Raw genomic sequence first — 15,854 nt, 5'->3', positions numbered from 1 at the left:
CATTTAGACATTCATTTCCTTTTAAAATGTTCATTATCTAGTGTAAAGGAGTCTGCATTGCTCTGTGTCCACAGCTCCCTCAAATTACACACATGTTCTTCTGCTGAACATACACTGAGCGTACAAAACATTAGGAATATGGGGCATGGACTACAAGGTGTTGAACGCATTCCACAGGGATGCTGGTCCATGTTGAAACTGTTGAAAAACCCAGCAGCGTTGCAGTTCTTGACACACTCAAACCGGTGCACTTGGCACCTACCCCGATCAAAGGCACTTAAATATTTGGTCCTGCCCATTCACAATCTGAATGGCACACATACACAATCCATGTCTCTATTTCCTTCTTTAACCTGTCTCCCCCCCTTCATCTACACTGATTGAATTGGATTTATCAGGTGACATATCAATAAGGGATCATAGCTTTCACCTAGATTCACCTGGTAAGTCTGTCATGGAAAGAGACGGTGTTCCTAATGTTTTGTACAGTCAGTGTCTCTTGGATTATTGTTCAGCTGCATGTCACGTACTAAACATTATCTCAAGACTTTGCTCTGCAGACAGTGATTTGCACCTCTCTCTCTTTAACTCTCTCAGTCGCACGTACACGTGCGCACGTACACAACCACACACACACAGAGACACAGACATGCACACACACATGGGGAGACTCATTGTTCCACAGGAAATGCTCTACCCACACAGACAGTAGGCTTGTCTACTCTAGACTTAACCTTATAATAAAGGCCCTACCTCTGGTCCAGCTACAGTATGCTTTATGGTAGGTCCTAGTTTCATTAACAAGATATACCTTGACTATGGTCACTGGCCTGGGAGAGGAAGGGAGAGAGGAAGGGAGAGAGGGAGAGAGGAAGGGAGAGAGAGAGAGAGAGAGAGAGAGAGAGAGAGAGAGACCTGATATACAGAGAAAGATTCAGTGGCCTGTTATAGACATAGGTCAGGCACATTGGTCCTATTGAGAGAGAGAGCGACCTGATATACAGATATACAAAGAAATATTTAGTGAAGGAGTCTTTAAATGACAGTTAGTCAGTACCAGAGTATAGACAGAGCTTTAGCTTCAGCCTGAATTGGCCTCTCTAATCCTTGAGGTCTTTGGGTTTCAACACTTTGAGGAGGCCAGAGGGAGAGCAGCTGCTTTCTCTGCTTCTCGTAAAGACTGAAACAAACAGATACATGCACACAGAGACACTGGAAGGGAGGCAATGAGACTCCCAGTAATGGATGGTGCAGGTGTTAAGATGTTTCAAGTGGGAATTTCCCAAAGCCCATGAAGTATTCAGCAATGGACCATAGTAGTCCCTTCTTAACTACATGTGTCCAGGGGAAGGGTTTTTTACCGTCCAAGCCCAGCACCTGCCCTGTAAATACTGTCTTCCCTTCATGTAACCCTACCCCTCAATTACATCATCCACCCCTCAACTCATCCACCTCCCTGCAGAGACAGTAAGGATACATGTATGTTGTCATCTGACAGTGTGAAACATGGAGCACTGCAGGTGGCTTGGTTTTTTGGCGGTGAAGATGCAATCATACTATCCATTGGATATGAGATGGTAGGTCAAATTATAGTACTGTCCAGTCTTCAGATCAATAGTCTAGAATTGTCTCTACATTGTCAACTCTGCCTTCTGATGTGTTTTAGTCTACAAACAGGGCTAAATTCAGAAAATAATTCCCCTTTGAATAATGAACCTTACTTGGTCCAAACTGTCAGAAGCAATGGGTCTATGATTCCAAGGTTCTAATCTCACTGTGAACATTTTATTTCACATATAAAACAATCTATAAAACGTCTCTATCTTTATTTCTGTTATAAAAGCCGAGCAGGAGCCTGAGTACCATCCCCTATATTCTGCCATGTCTACTGAATGTCTCCCCACCACCCTACTCATTTCATTAGGAACCAGCCACCAGACACTTCAGAGAAACATTCAATTATACTCTGACTGTAATTAAATGTCCCTCAAATGAGTTAATTTAAATCATCTTCTTCATTTGGGCTTCACACAGGATTGCTTGGCTCTGAATAGGGCTCTCAAATGAACATTAAGTCCCTCACCCACTGGGAGTGTTTCAAGGGGCTATGTTCACAATCGCAGTCAGACGACATTTTCTCAAGCTAAGTAAGCTAACAATGGATGGTGGTTTAATAGGGATGGATAGACACACACACACACACACACACACACACACACACATACACACACACACACACACACACACACACACACACACACACTGACACACTAAAACACACATGGATAGATGCAAAAAACACACACACATGGACAGACACAGACACACACACTCACAAACACACACAGGTGAATTACAGCTCACACAATGACATCAGGTTCTATATGGGTTCATTTGGTAGCCTTTGTATTTTCAACGTAGCGATTAGTCCTCTAGCACAGGAGACATCGTGTGACATTAGCTTAAATTATGTGTGATTTAACACTCATAATGGGGCGGATCTGTGAGGTGCCAACATCTATCTCCTCACGTCCCCATGTAGGCACCAGACACAGGTCTAGGTTTACCATTTAAAGGTTTGAAATACAAAGCAATGAAAGACTCAAATGTCACCTCAGATCCCATGATTAGTAAAGGTTGAGATTAGGGACAGTGAATGACTAATAGGCTCTAATAGACACACATGACTAAATAACACAGTGGAGGAGCTTTAGTTGGCCTCCTCAGGAACGGTCTCTCTTTCTCTATACAACATGTCATGTTTACAAGGACCACAATGCCCACAGGGAGCAGAATACAACACAACACACAGTAAACACAAGAGACAGGAGTTACAGAAGTAAATAAAGTAATATGTAGATACTGTATCAAAGTACAGATCCCGGACGAGCCCCCAACTATGTTACGATGACGAAAGCATGAGTCTAGCAGCCTGACTCCTATTCAACACATACAGTATAGGTCAATAGCTGTCTTGAAAAACCAAAACAACTTCTCTCTCTGTTCCACTCTGTTAAAAGGGTTCACCTCCCACCACACTGGCACAGCCCAGCACAGTCTAACATAATTAATATGATAATTATTTGTGGATGAAATAACTGTCAATCATGTAATGACCCCCTAGTTATTTTTAAAAGGGGATTCATCAATATTCTCCTGGGGTACATGGAGAAAGGTTAGAAAATCTCTCATTAGGATAGGAGAATGCGTGTGTGCGTGTGTTCGTGTGTGTGTGTGTGTGTGTGTGTGTGTGTGTGTGTGTGTGTGTGTGTGTGTGTGTGTGTGTGTGTGTGTGTGCCTGTGTATGACGATATCTGAGAGTACACTGTATCTCGCCACCAAGGAGGTTCTCTGAATGAAGGAATAGGGAAAATCCATGTATTATATTTTCCTTACACAATCCAGGTAATGCCACCTCTGCTTGCCTGGCTCTTACAATCAGGTATACCTCACTTCAGAAATGTTCATTCTACACATTCTCTCTCTCGCTCTTCCTATCGGATTCCAGACTTGCACATTACCGACGCTAGGGGATGCCTATGCTGCAGTCAAGCCAGGATAAGTGTGCACTACCCATAGTCAGCGTTGGGCAGCCCAACCCCAGTCTGTCCATGGTTGTTATCAGCCTGGGTCTCGTACAGGTGGAAACAGACAGTCAGTTCTGCAGTCAATACTTCAATGCAATCCATGGGCTGTATTGGCCTGTTAGTCAAACACATATATTGTTCAACGTAACAAGACGATCTCATTCTGTTTTATGGAAAATAATCCAAAGGTTGAAGCAATGGTTCAATGGTTCAATGGTTCAATGCTTAAATGCTTAACCAAAAGTTGAAATAATCTACTCTACATCTCATTTCAATACAATGTGCAATACCTTAAGGGACTCTTTCACAGGACCACTCTGATATGGCGCAATGATCTCCTAAAATGATCTCACAAGGATATTCCTTACAGTTGTCATTGATGATATAAGAGGTCATGAAGTCACAGAATGAGAAAACATCCAGTGGGGAAGTCATTGTTGGCTCATCAGTAACAAAGACATTACCAGATAAACTCTGTTCGGTGAGAGCACTTCCGGGTTGGAGCGAGCGGTCGCATCTGCACTCGGTCCGCAGGTAGTATTACATTTCATTACATTTCATTATAGTACAACGGTTTGATTTGTCTAATCTTAGCAATTTCTTCTTAGCTAGCTACACAGCCGTCTTTGTATCATAGATAATTGCGTAATTATCGTATTTCGTCGTCCTAACGCAGTCTACACTGCCCTGCAGCTAGCCAGCTAGCTAACGTCCACCGTTAGCTAGTCCACCGTCTACCGATTAGCAGCACAACTATTACACTCAACTGAACGACTTGATTAGTGTAGTGTTAGCTAGCTACATAGTTGTCTTTGCTGTCTTCGTACCCAAGATAATTGTGTAGTTTAGAGTGTGTAGTTTTATGTCGTCCTTAACATAGGAGACTCTGCTAGCTAGCCAACAGCTAGCCAACGTCTACCGAACAGAACTTCTGCACTCAACAATCCGGTCGCATTTCGCTTCGCTCCACAGGTAGTATCACATTTTTCTTTTCATTTCATTACAGTACAACGGCTTGATTTGTTTGATCGTAGCTAGCTACATAGCTAGCTACATAGCCGTCTTTGTATCAAATATAATTGTGTAGTCTAGAGCGATTTCCTAGGTTAGCCAGCCAGCTATTGTCGTTCTTTTAACGCAACGTAACGTAATCAACACTGCTAGCTAGCCAGCTAGCCCCGAATAGCAGCACAGTAGAAACTATTACACTCAACGGAACGACTTGATTAGTGTAGTGTCAACAACCCAGCCAATGCCAACTAGCCTACTTAGTCAACAACGCAGCCTCTGCCAGCTAGCCTACTTCAGCAGTACTGTATCATTTTAATCATTTTAGTCAATAAGATTCTTGCTACGTAAGCTTAACTCTCTGAACACTCGTGACGTGTAGTCCACTTGTCATTCCAATCTCCTTTGCATTAGCGTAGCCTCTTGTGTAGCCTGTCAACTATGTGTCTGTCTATCCCTGTTCTCTCCTCTCTGCACAGACCATACAAACGCTCCACACCGCGTGGCCGCGGCCACCCTAATCTGGTGGTCCCAGCGCGCACGACCCACGTGGAGTTCCAGGTCTCCGGTAGCCTCTGGAACTGCCGATCTGCGGCCAACAAGGCAGAGTTCATCTCCGCCTATGTCTCCCTCCAGTCCCTCGACTTCTTGGCACTGACGGAAACATGGATCACCACAGACAACACTGCTACTCCTACTGCTCTCTCTTCGTCTGCCCACGTGTTCTCGCACACCCCGAGAGCTTCTGGTCAGCGGGGTGGTGGCACCGGGATCCTCATCTCTCCCAAGTGGTCATTCTCTCTTTCTCCCCTTACCCATCTGTCTATCGCCTCCTTTGAATTCCATGCTGTCACAGTTACCAGCCCTTTCAAGCTTAACATCCTTATCATTTATCGCCTTCCAGGTTCCCTCGGAGAGTTCATCAATGAGCTTGATGCCTTGATAAGCTCCTTTCCTGAGGACGGCTCACCTCTCACAGTTCTGGGCGACTTTAACCTCCCCACGCCTACCTTTGACTCATTCCTCTCTGCCTCCTTCTTTCCACTCCTCTCCTCTTTTGACCTCACCCTCTCACCTTCCCCCTACTCACAAGGCAGGAAATACGCTCGACCTCATCTTTACTAGATGCTGTTCTTCCACTAACCTCGTTGCAACTCCCCTCCAAGTCTCCGACCACTACCTTGTATCCTTTTCCCTCTCGCTCTCATCCAACACTTCCCACACTGCCCCTACTCGGATGGTATCACGCCGTCCCAACCTTCGCTCTCTCTCCCCCGCTACTCTCTCCTCTTCCATCCTATCATCTCTTCCCTCTGCTCAAACCTTCTCCAACCTATCTCCTGATTCTGCCTCCTCAACCCTCCTCTCCTCCCTTTCTGCATCCTTTGACTCTCTATGTCCCCTATCCTCCAGGCCGGCTCGGTCCTCCCCTCCCGCTCCGTGGCTCGACGACTCATTGCGAGCTCACAGAACAGGGCTCCGGGCAGCCGAGCGGAAATGGAGGAAAACTCGCCTCCCTGCGGACCTGACATCCTTTCACTCCCTCCTCTCTACATTTTCCTCTTCTCTCTCTGCTGCTAAAGCCACTTTCTACCACTCTAAATTCCAAGCATCTGCCTCTAACCCTAGGAAGCTCTTTGCAACCTTCTCCTCCCTCCTGAATCCTCCTCCCCTCCCCCCCTCCTCCCTCTCTGCAGATGACTTCGTCAACCATTTTGAAAAGAAGGTCGACGACATCCGATCCTCGCTTGCTAAGTCAAACGACACCGCTGGTTCTGCTCACACTGCCCTACCCTGTGCTCTGACCTCTTTCTCCCTCTCTCTCCAGATGAAATCTCGCGTCTTGTGACGGCCGGCCGCCCTACAACCTGCCCGCTTGACCCTATCCCCTCCTCTCTTCTCCAGACCATTTCCGGAGACCTCCTCCCTTACCTCACCTCGCTCATCAACTCATCCCTGACCGCTGGCTACGTCCCTTCCGTCTTCAAGAGAGCGAGAGTTGCACCCCTTCTGAAAAACCTACACTCGATCCCTCCGATGTCAACAACTACAGACCAGTATCCCTTCTTTCTTTTCTCTCCAAAACTCTTGAACGTGCCGTCCTTGGCCAGCTCTCCCGCTATCTCTCTCAGAATGACCTTCTTGATCCAAATCAGTCAGGTTTCAAGACTAGTCATTCAACTGAGACTGCTCTTCTCTGTATCACGGAGGCGCTCCGCACTGCTAAAGCTAACTCTCTCTCCTCTGCTCTCATCCTTCTAGACCTATCGGCTGCCTTCGATACTGTGAACCATCAGATCCTCCTCTCCACCCTCTCCGAGTTGGGCATCTCCGGCGCGGCCCACGCTTGATTGCGTCCTACCTGACAGGTCGCTCCTACCAGGTGGCGTGGCGAGAATCCGTCTCCACACCACGTGCTCTCACCACTGGTGTCCCCCAGGGCTCTGTTCTAGGCCCTCTCCTATTCTCGCTATACACCAAGTCACTTGGCTCTGTCATAACCTCACATGGTCTCTCCTATCATTGCTATGCAGACGACACACAATTAATCTTCTCCTTTCCCCTTCTGATGACCAGGTGGCTAATCGCATCTCTGCATGTCTGGCAGACATATCCGTGTGGATGACGGATCACCACCTCAAGCTGAACCTCGGCAAGACGGAGCTGCTCTTCCTCCCGGGAAGGACTGCCCGTTCCATGATCTCGCCATCACGGTTGACAACTCCATTGTGTCCTCCTCCCAGAGCGCTAAGAACCTTGGCGTGATCCTGGACAACACCCTGTCGTTCTCAACTAACATCAAGGCGGTGGCCCGTTCCTGTAGGTTCATGCTCTACAACATCCGCAGAGTACGACCCTGCCTCACACAGGAAGCGGCGCAGGTCCTAATCCAGGCACTTGTCATCTCCCGTCTGGATTACTGCAACTCGCTGTTGGCTGGGCTCCCTGCCTGTGCCATTAAACCCTACAACTCATCCAGAACGCCGCAGCCCGTCTGGTGTTCAACCTTCCCAAGTTCTCTCACGTCACCCCGCTCCTCCGCTCCCTCCACTGGCTTCCAGTTGAAGCTCGCATCCGCTACAAGACCATGGTGCTTGCCTACGGAGCTGTGAGGGGAACGGCACCTCAGTACCTCCAGGCTCTGATCAGGCCCTACACCCAAACAAGGGCACTGCGTTCATCCACCTCTGGCCTGCTCGCCTCCCTACCACTGAGGAAGTACAGTTCCCGCTCAGCCCAGTCAAAACTGTTCGCTGCTCTGGCCCCCCAATGGTGGAACAAACTCCCTCACGACGCCAGGACAGCGGAGTCAATCACCACCTTCCGGAGACACCTGAAACCCCACCTCTTTAAGGAATACCTAGGATAGGATAAAGTAATCCCTCTCACCCCCTCCCCTGAAAAGATTTAGATGCACTACTGTTCCACTGGAGGTCATAAGGTGAATGCACCAATTTGTAAGTCGCTCTGGATAAGAGCGTCTGCTAAATGACTTAAATGTAAATGTAAATGTGTTGTTGACAGTGATGCTGATTTCTCACTAAGACTTACTTGTGACAGGAGGTGATGACTTCCGATGCCATGACGTCCTTCAGTATCATGTAGCAACCAAGATCAAGCAACAACAACAAACATGCATTGGCGGGAGCGTTCAAGGAAAGCTCTTTAGTTTATCTATCTTGCAAATTAGGCTAATGGTGAAAACCCAACGTAGATGTAAGGCCATCTTATGAACGTGCAAAAGTGCAAGTCACCAAAAAGAGAGGATATGGGTTTACCCTGGTAATATTTGTCACCCTATCCATATTACTGTAAAACTAACTACATTTCTCAGAAATATGCTTCCTCCAAATGCCTACAGTTGTAAAAGTGATGTTACTGCAGCTGTAACAAAACATGAGCAGTTCAATCCAATCAAAAAGATAAGCTGACATCTGAATGAAAAATGGTCTTCAGTGAAAGTGAATCATATGATATGACCTCCATGCCCATTCCGATAGTTAATGTGTCATAGTATTGCGCTACACATTAACCCTTGAGAATGACTAAACTAATAGATCATGGCATTTGCATAAAATTATGGGTAATACACAGCTGTCAATCGTTGTCCCTGATTGTGAACCATACTTAGGCAGCCTGTTTTTCACCCTTGAGTTGTGGGTGATTGTTTTCTGTTTTGTGTCTGCACCAGACAGGACTGTTTCGTTTCGTTCATTCTCCTTTGTTATTTTGTTTAGTGTTCTTGTGATAATAAATTATCAATATGGACACTTACCACGCTGCTCATTGGTCCTCCTCTTCTTCCACCAACAACGGCCGTTACATGAGAGAAATAAGCTTTTTGTGCATATGGGACATTTTTTGGGATCTTTTATTTCAGCTAATGAAACATGGGACCAACACTTTACATGTTGTATTTATATTTTTGTTCAGTATAGTTTGGGACATAGATGTAAGTGTAAAACTGACACAATACATTATATCACTGGAACACAATGTCTATGTATATTACCTGTAACATATGCTAGGGTCAGAATGAATGTATCAGTATAATACTATGCTCCTGTTCTAAGGACAAGTAGAATGGAAAGGAAATCATGTGACTCCACTGTGCTGAACTAAGATGACTTCTCATATGGATGTGACTCACTAATCACTGGCATGGAGAAACATGACGATGTTCAGTTTCTTCTTTGATTTTCTCTTCTTTCTATATTCCATTCCTTCCTATTCCGGCCCATTCCTTGTTCTTCTGACTAGGAGGCGGGCCTCTATTCTAGTGATGGGGTTTGTCTCTTTTCACTGACTCTGATCTTTTCGACATGTTCCCTCAAAAGAATGAATCTTTCGACTCATTTTGTTCACTTGAGTCAGTATGCCCAGAGCATGCTGGACCCCCTACTGGCCAACGATGTACTGAAAACTCGATGATTCTACCAGCATTTTGTTCACATGTCGTTCACTATACAGGGCTTATTGGAGATGTCCTTTGTGACTGAGACTTGATTGCTAGGCATACAAATAGGATTATTTACTGATACATTTGAAACAAGGTCTAGTTGTGGCCGCAACCAGACTAGAGTGTGAGCACAATATCGTTTGCGAACTGCACCACCCCAAACTATTTGTTCTCGAGTTTGAGTTCGTTGAGAAGAGGCTGTGTGTATGTTCTGGTTCAACAAAGCTGTGTCACATTCAATAATTAGTTGCATTCATTCTTGCACCATGCGAGCAATTACCAGTTCTAAACATGTATTTTGCTTATCTATGCTGCCAGCAACGTGATTTGTTTTACAGTTGTTGGTTGGGGGCACATCTCTGAAGCCGCTGAGCCGGAGGAACGCATATTAATCCTGCTGTAGTCATTGCAGACAGCAGGTCCAACGAACAAATAAAATGAAGGAGTAAATCAGAAAAACAAATCATGAATTTCGAGTCACTAAAAAGAGTTGTTCGTAAAGAACGAATCACTACTGTAGTCCAATAGACACGCATGTCTGACTCAGTCTTTCACATGTCTGTGATAGATTCGTTGGTTTACTGCTGGTGCCGCGCCATGCATCTCACCATGGTGTCAATGTCAAAATCAAAGCCAACAACGCTGACCCCTGGCGTCAACCCCCTGGTCTCGAAACGGCCTCCCTCGCTCTCCTATCAGACAATGGCTGTTTCCTCCTCCGTGTGCCACCAAATATCTTCCCCCTACAGTCACAGCGGCTGTCCTGGAGACCTCACAGTGGAGAGATGGTGATGGTCACCTCTAACCCTGTTTAGTCTCCTCTGCCTGCCCCTCCACTCCCTCTACCCCCTCCACTCCCTCTACCCCCTCTACCCCCTCTGCCCCCTCTACCCCCTCTACCCCCTATACTCCCTCTACTCCCTCTACCCCCTCTACTCCCTCTACACCATCTACCCCCTCTTATCCCTCTAATGCTTCTACCCCTCTACCCCTCTACTCCCCTCTACCCCCTCTACTCCCTCTACTCCCTCTACCCCCTCCACTCCCCTCTACCCCCTCTGCCCCCTCTGCCCCCTCTACCCCCTCTGCCCACTCTACTCCCCCGACCCCCTCTGCCCCTCTACTCCCTCTACCCCGTCTGCCCCCTCCACTCCCTCTACCCCCTCTACCCCCTCCACTCTCTCTACCCCCTCCACTCCCTCTCCCCTCTCCCCCTCCACTCCCTCTACCCCCTCTGCCCCTCCACTCCCTCTACCCCCTCTGCCCCCTCCACTCCCTCTTCCCCCTCTACCCCCTCCACTCCCTCTACCCCCTCTGCCCCTTCCACTCCCTCTACCCCCTCCACTCCCTCTACCCCCTCTGCCTCCTCCACTCCCTCTGCCTGCCCCTCCACACCCTCTACCCCCTCTGCCCTCTCTACCCCTCTTTCCCCTCCACTCCCTCTGCCCCCTCCACTCCCTCTGCCCCATCTACCCTCTCCAACCCATCTACCCCCTCTGCCCTCTACCCTCTCTACCCCCTCTACCCTCTCTACCCCCTCTACTCCCTCTACTCCCTCTACCCCCTCTACCCCCTCCACTCCCTCCACTCCCACTACCCCCTCTACCCCCTCCACTCCCTCTCCCCCTCTCCCCTCCACTCCCTCTACCCCCTCTGCCCCCTCCACTCCCTCTACCCCCTCTGCCCCCTCCACTCCCTCTTCCCCCTCTACCCCCTCCACTCCCTCTACACCCTCTGCCCCCTCCACTCCCTCTGCCTGCCCCCTCCACTCCCTCTACCCCCTCTGCCCCCTCCACTCCCTCTTCCCCCTCTACCCCCTCCACTCCCTCTACACCCTCTGGCCCCTCCACTCCCTCTTCCCCTCTACCCCCTCCACTCCCTCTACCCATCTGCCTCCTCCGCTCCCTCTGCCTGCCCCTCCACTCCCTCTACCCCCTCTGCCCTCTCTACCCCCTCTGCCCCCTCCACTCCCTCTGCCCCCTCCACTCCCTCTGCCCCCTCTAACCCCTCCAACCCCTCTACCCTCCACTCCCTCTTCCCCCTCTACCCCCTCCACTCCCTCTACCCCTCTGCCCCTTCCACTCCCTCTACCCCCTCTACCCCTCCACTCCCTCTACCCCCTCTGCCTCCTCCACTCCCTCTGCCTGCCCCTCCACTCCCTCTACCCCCTCTGCCCTCTCTACCCCCTCTTCCCCCTCCACTCCCTCTGCCCCCTCCACTCCCTCTGCCCCATCTACCCTCTCCAACCCATCTACCCCCTCTGCCCTCTCTACCCCCTCTACCCTCTCTGCCCCCTCTGCCCCCTCTACCCCCTCTGCCCACTCTACTCCCTCAACCCCTCTGCCCCCTCTACTCCCTCTACCCCGTCTGCCCCCTCCACTCCCACTACCCCCTCTCCCCCTCCACTCCCTCTACCCCCTCTGCCCCCTCCACTCCCTCTGCCTGCCCCTCCACTCCCTCTTCCCCCTCTACCCCCTCCACTCCCTCTACCCATCTGCCTACTCCGCTCCCTCTGCCTGCCCCTCCACTCCTCTACCCCCTCTGCACCCTCCACTCCCTCTGCCCCCTCTACCCCCTCCAACCCCTCTACCCCCTCTGCCCTCTACCCTCTCTACACCCTCTACTCCCTCTGCCCCCTCTACCTCCTCTGCCCTCTGCCCTCTCTACCCCCTCTGCCCCCTCTGTCCCCTCTGCCCTCTGCCCTCTCTCGCTGGGTGACAGATGGATTAAGGTAATTACAGCTTGGCTGTGCCCACATTCTGGTGGCAGGGTGAAAATTGAGATTCCAACGGGGGCTCTATCACTACACTGTTGATGAAACGTCTTGCCCTTCTTAGTGCTTGTTAGTTGGGGTGGAGGGACTTGTGTACTGGCCTGGATACCCTATTATGAAACCGTAAAGCTGCATTAAGAGTACTTGCAGCAGACCCTATCAGCTCTGACTATAAACAGTACAGACCTGGATAACACATTCAGATTGGTGTGTGTGTGAGTATGTGTGTGGTACAACTCAGTGTTGGGACGCCTAAGTGACTGATTAAATGGCAGCTCTGTGCCTTATCAACCTCTGGCTGCCTCTCACTGAACTGTTGTTGGTTTAATCCCCCCTTCTCCTGCCACTCCCGTCTATTGCAGGCCCACAGCAAACATCTCACTGATCTGCCCACTCAGTCTCCTCGCTATTTATCACAATACATTCAATTAAAGAACACATTATTAAACAAACCACGCAAGATCTATTAAATTTATATGTCAGAAATGATTTGTTTAACTATGCAAAAAAAACTCTGAAAACAACCACAAACTCCCATATCCCTGCTGTTCACGATTGATAAATGACAGCCAGTGTGTGTAAGAATGAGAAGAATACAGTCCTGATACAGTACCTGATCTAACCCACTCTGATAGTCTATTCAGTGTAACTATTCAGTGGAGCTGTTAATTCCTGCTCTACTGTGTGTTTAGGGTTAATGATGTTTAAATGTCGAAGAGAGAGAGAGAGAGAGAGAGAGAGAGAGAGAGAGAGAGAGAGAGAGAGAGAGAGACCTGATACAGGTTCAACTGTTAAATCAGGATCAGAGGGAAGATGGTTCAAGGACTTAGAATAGAACGATGAGCAATCAACAGCCAAATTGTGTGTGTGTGTGTGTGTGTGTGTGTGTGTGTGTGTGTGTGTGTGTGTGTGTGTGTGTGTGTGTGTGTGTGTGTGTGTGTGTGTGTGTGTGTGTGTGTGTGTGTGTGCGTGCGTGCATGCATGCTCTAACAGTTAGATTAGACAGGTAAATAAACAGATGATGAAATATACTTTTCCAGCGTTTAGCTGGAAGACACTGGATATAATACAAAAAAATCCCTATTATCATAAAACCCCAAAAAACTTCATAGAACACACATTCACCTTAGGAGCTAATCATGCAGTGTTAAAGTGCCCCTTAAGGCTTTAGTTCTAAGGGTCCAAAAAGTGATATGTTAATTCTCCCCATGAATAGTCATTCCAATGAGGGGTCATGTTGACATGTTTTGGTGCCTCAGGGGCTGTGCTTTCTATGACTTCTCCTTATCTTCCATTGTCTAAGACATTCCTAGAGAAAATTCTCTGTACCCAATGAACTAATTCTTACTAAATGCATTTCTAGACAATATCTTACTGTGTGTACATACATCAAATACTTTTAATGAACATGGCATTTCATTTAACATGCTTCTTCGTAAAATAGAGAGTAGCATTCATGTCATCGATTCTCCATAACTAATAACTCATAACTCACTGATGCTCTAATAAAAAGCTGGCGCTGGAGCACAATTATTTTGTGTGGAGGTGCTGACTATCAGCGAATCAACTGGGAGACCCTGAAGAAGGCCCAGTGATGCCGAAACGTTGGTGTTTTACCAAATAAATGACTGTGAGTTTATATATTCTGAGGGTGTGAATCTCTCTGTTTATTTTTATAGCTCACTGATACTCCACCAAAATATATATTTTAACACACATTCATTACGCTTTTAAAACTAAGGTGTCTTCGCCTGAATACAAATCTCTACCTACCTACCTATCTGTGTTTCCCCTCCATTTTGTCCGGTAAGACAACCATCTTCCTCCTCTCTCGGTCTTTTGATGCGGCTACTTGCTGCACAGTGGTGCTATCCCTTCCATGTAGATCTCTCCCTCTCCGCACTGCATCATCAATAACTTCAAAGACACAAAAGCAGCTAAATTAGTTCTGGCACTTTGTTCTTTCATGACTAATGAGCTTTGCCTTCGCTTGTGTATTAGTCTTGCTGCACTGCTGTGGCTCTACCCCAGGGAACGCCACACTGCCTTACCGTGCTGTGTCTTTCCATGAGCAGGTAACCCCAAACAAATGACTAGAGGGAAAATATGGGCATAGACTCTATACAATATTTCGGGGGTTTATTTGCATATAAGCGTATGAGCTGCTATGGATATAATGGCATCGTTTGAGATCACTGGAAACTTGTTTCAGGGTCAGATGACAGAAATCATGTTATTCTATGGGGTCCATATGCAGAATTAGAAGCTAGAGTATGTTGCCTTTGTTTTGCAGCCAGTACTCATGGCCACCACTGTGTGTGCAATTACATCTGCTAAATGGCATATATATATTATTTTTTATTATATACTGAATATAAACGTATGGTCTATATACGATCCTATGCAGGCAAGAATTCATTACTGTTTAGGCATATGCAATGTCCTGCACAATAACCCACTGCGCACACTGACCAAGAGCATCTGAACTTAGGTTCAGGCTAAGGCAAAGCATCAGGGAACAGGGTACCTATCTGTTTTCACATGTATCGAGTGGTTTCATAGCTTGCGGGTTAGCGCTTTCTGAAACTGTCACGCCCTGATCTGTTTCACCTGTCTCTACCCACCTCCAGGTGTCACCCGTTTTCCCCATTAGTCCCTGGGTATTTATTCCGGTGTTCCCTGTTTGTCTGTTGCCAGTTCGTCTTGTCTGTCAAGTCAACCAGCATGTTTTTCCATGTACCTGCTTTTTCTTATCTCTCTTTTGCATGCCCTTCCCGGTTTTGACCCTTGCCTGCCTTGACTCTGAACCCGCCTACCTGACCATACTGCCTGCCCTGCCCTGACCTCGAGCCTGCCTGCCACTCTGTACCTCCTGAACTCTGACCTTGTTATGATCTTTTGCCTGCCCCTTGGATTATAATAAATATCTGACACTATATATCACCCTGTGCCCTTATAGTAAGAACTGGCCATGACAGACCCAGCAGACTTGGACCGGCTCCGCCACACTGTCTCCCTGCAGTGAGCCACCTTTGGGAGGCATGAGGAGCTACTGCTGGACCTTTTGGAAGGGCTTCGCTTCCTGCTGGAACGCCACGACCAAGAGTTCAAGGCTATTATGGAGAAAATCAGTGAGTTAGCTCATAGGCAGCCTGCCACCTCTGAAACCCCCCAACCACCCAGTAACCTTTTTACTATTAGTTGTGGGTTTGTACAGCCTACCCCTGCACCCCGAGAACCCCGCTTACCTCCTCCAGAGCGATATTCTGGGGATCTTGGAACCTGCCGGTGTTTTCTTTTTCCGTGGTCCCTCATTTTTGAGCTGCAGCCATCTTCAGTCCCTTCTGATTGGTCGAAGATAGCGTATATTATTACGCTAATGTCGAGAGGGGCGCTATCCTGGGCTATGGCAGTTTGGGAGCAACAATCCGCTATGATCTGGAAGATGTCATGTGTATCTCTCTGGTCCTGAGACCAATGCCATGGAAGAGTACATCGAGGACTCTCTGGCTTTTGGGAGTGTTAA

This window comes from Oncorhynchus nerka, linkage group LG27 (genome assembly GCF_034236695.1).
Source record: "Oncorhynchus nerka isolate Pitt River linkage group LG27, Oner_Uvic_2.0, whole genome shotgun sequence".
NCBI lineage: Eukaryota > Metazoa > Chordata > Actinopteri > Salmoniformes > Salmonidae > Oncorhynchus > Oncorhynchus nerka.
Note: the sequence above shows the minus strand (reverse complement) of the source record.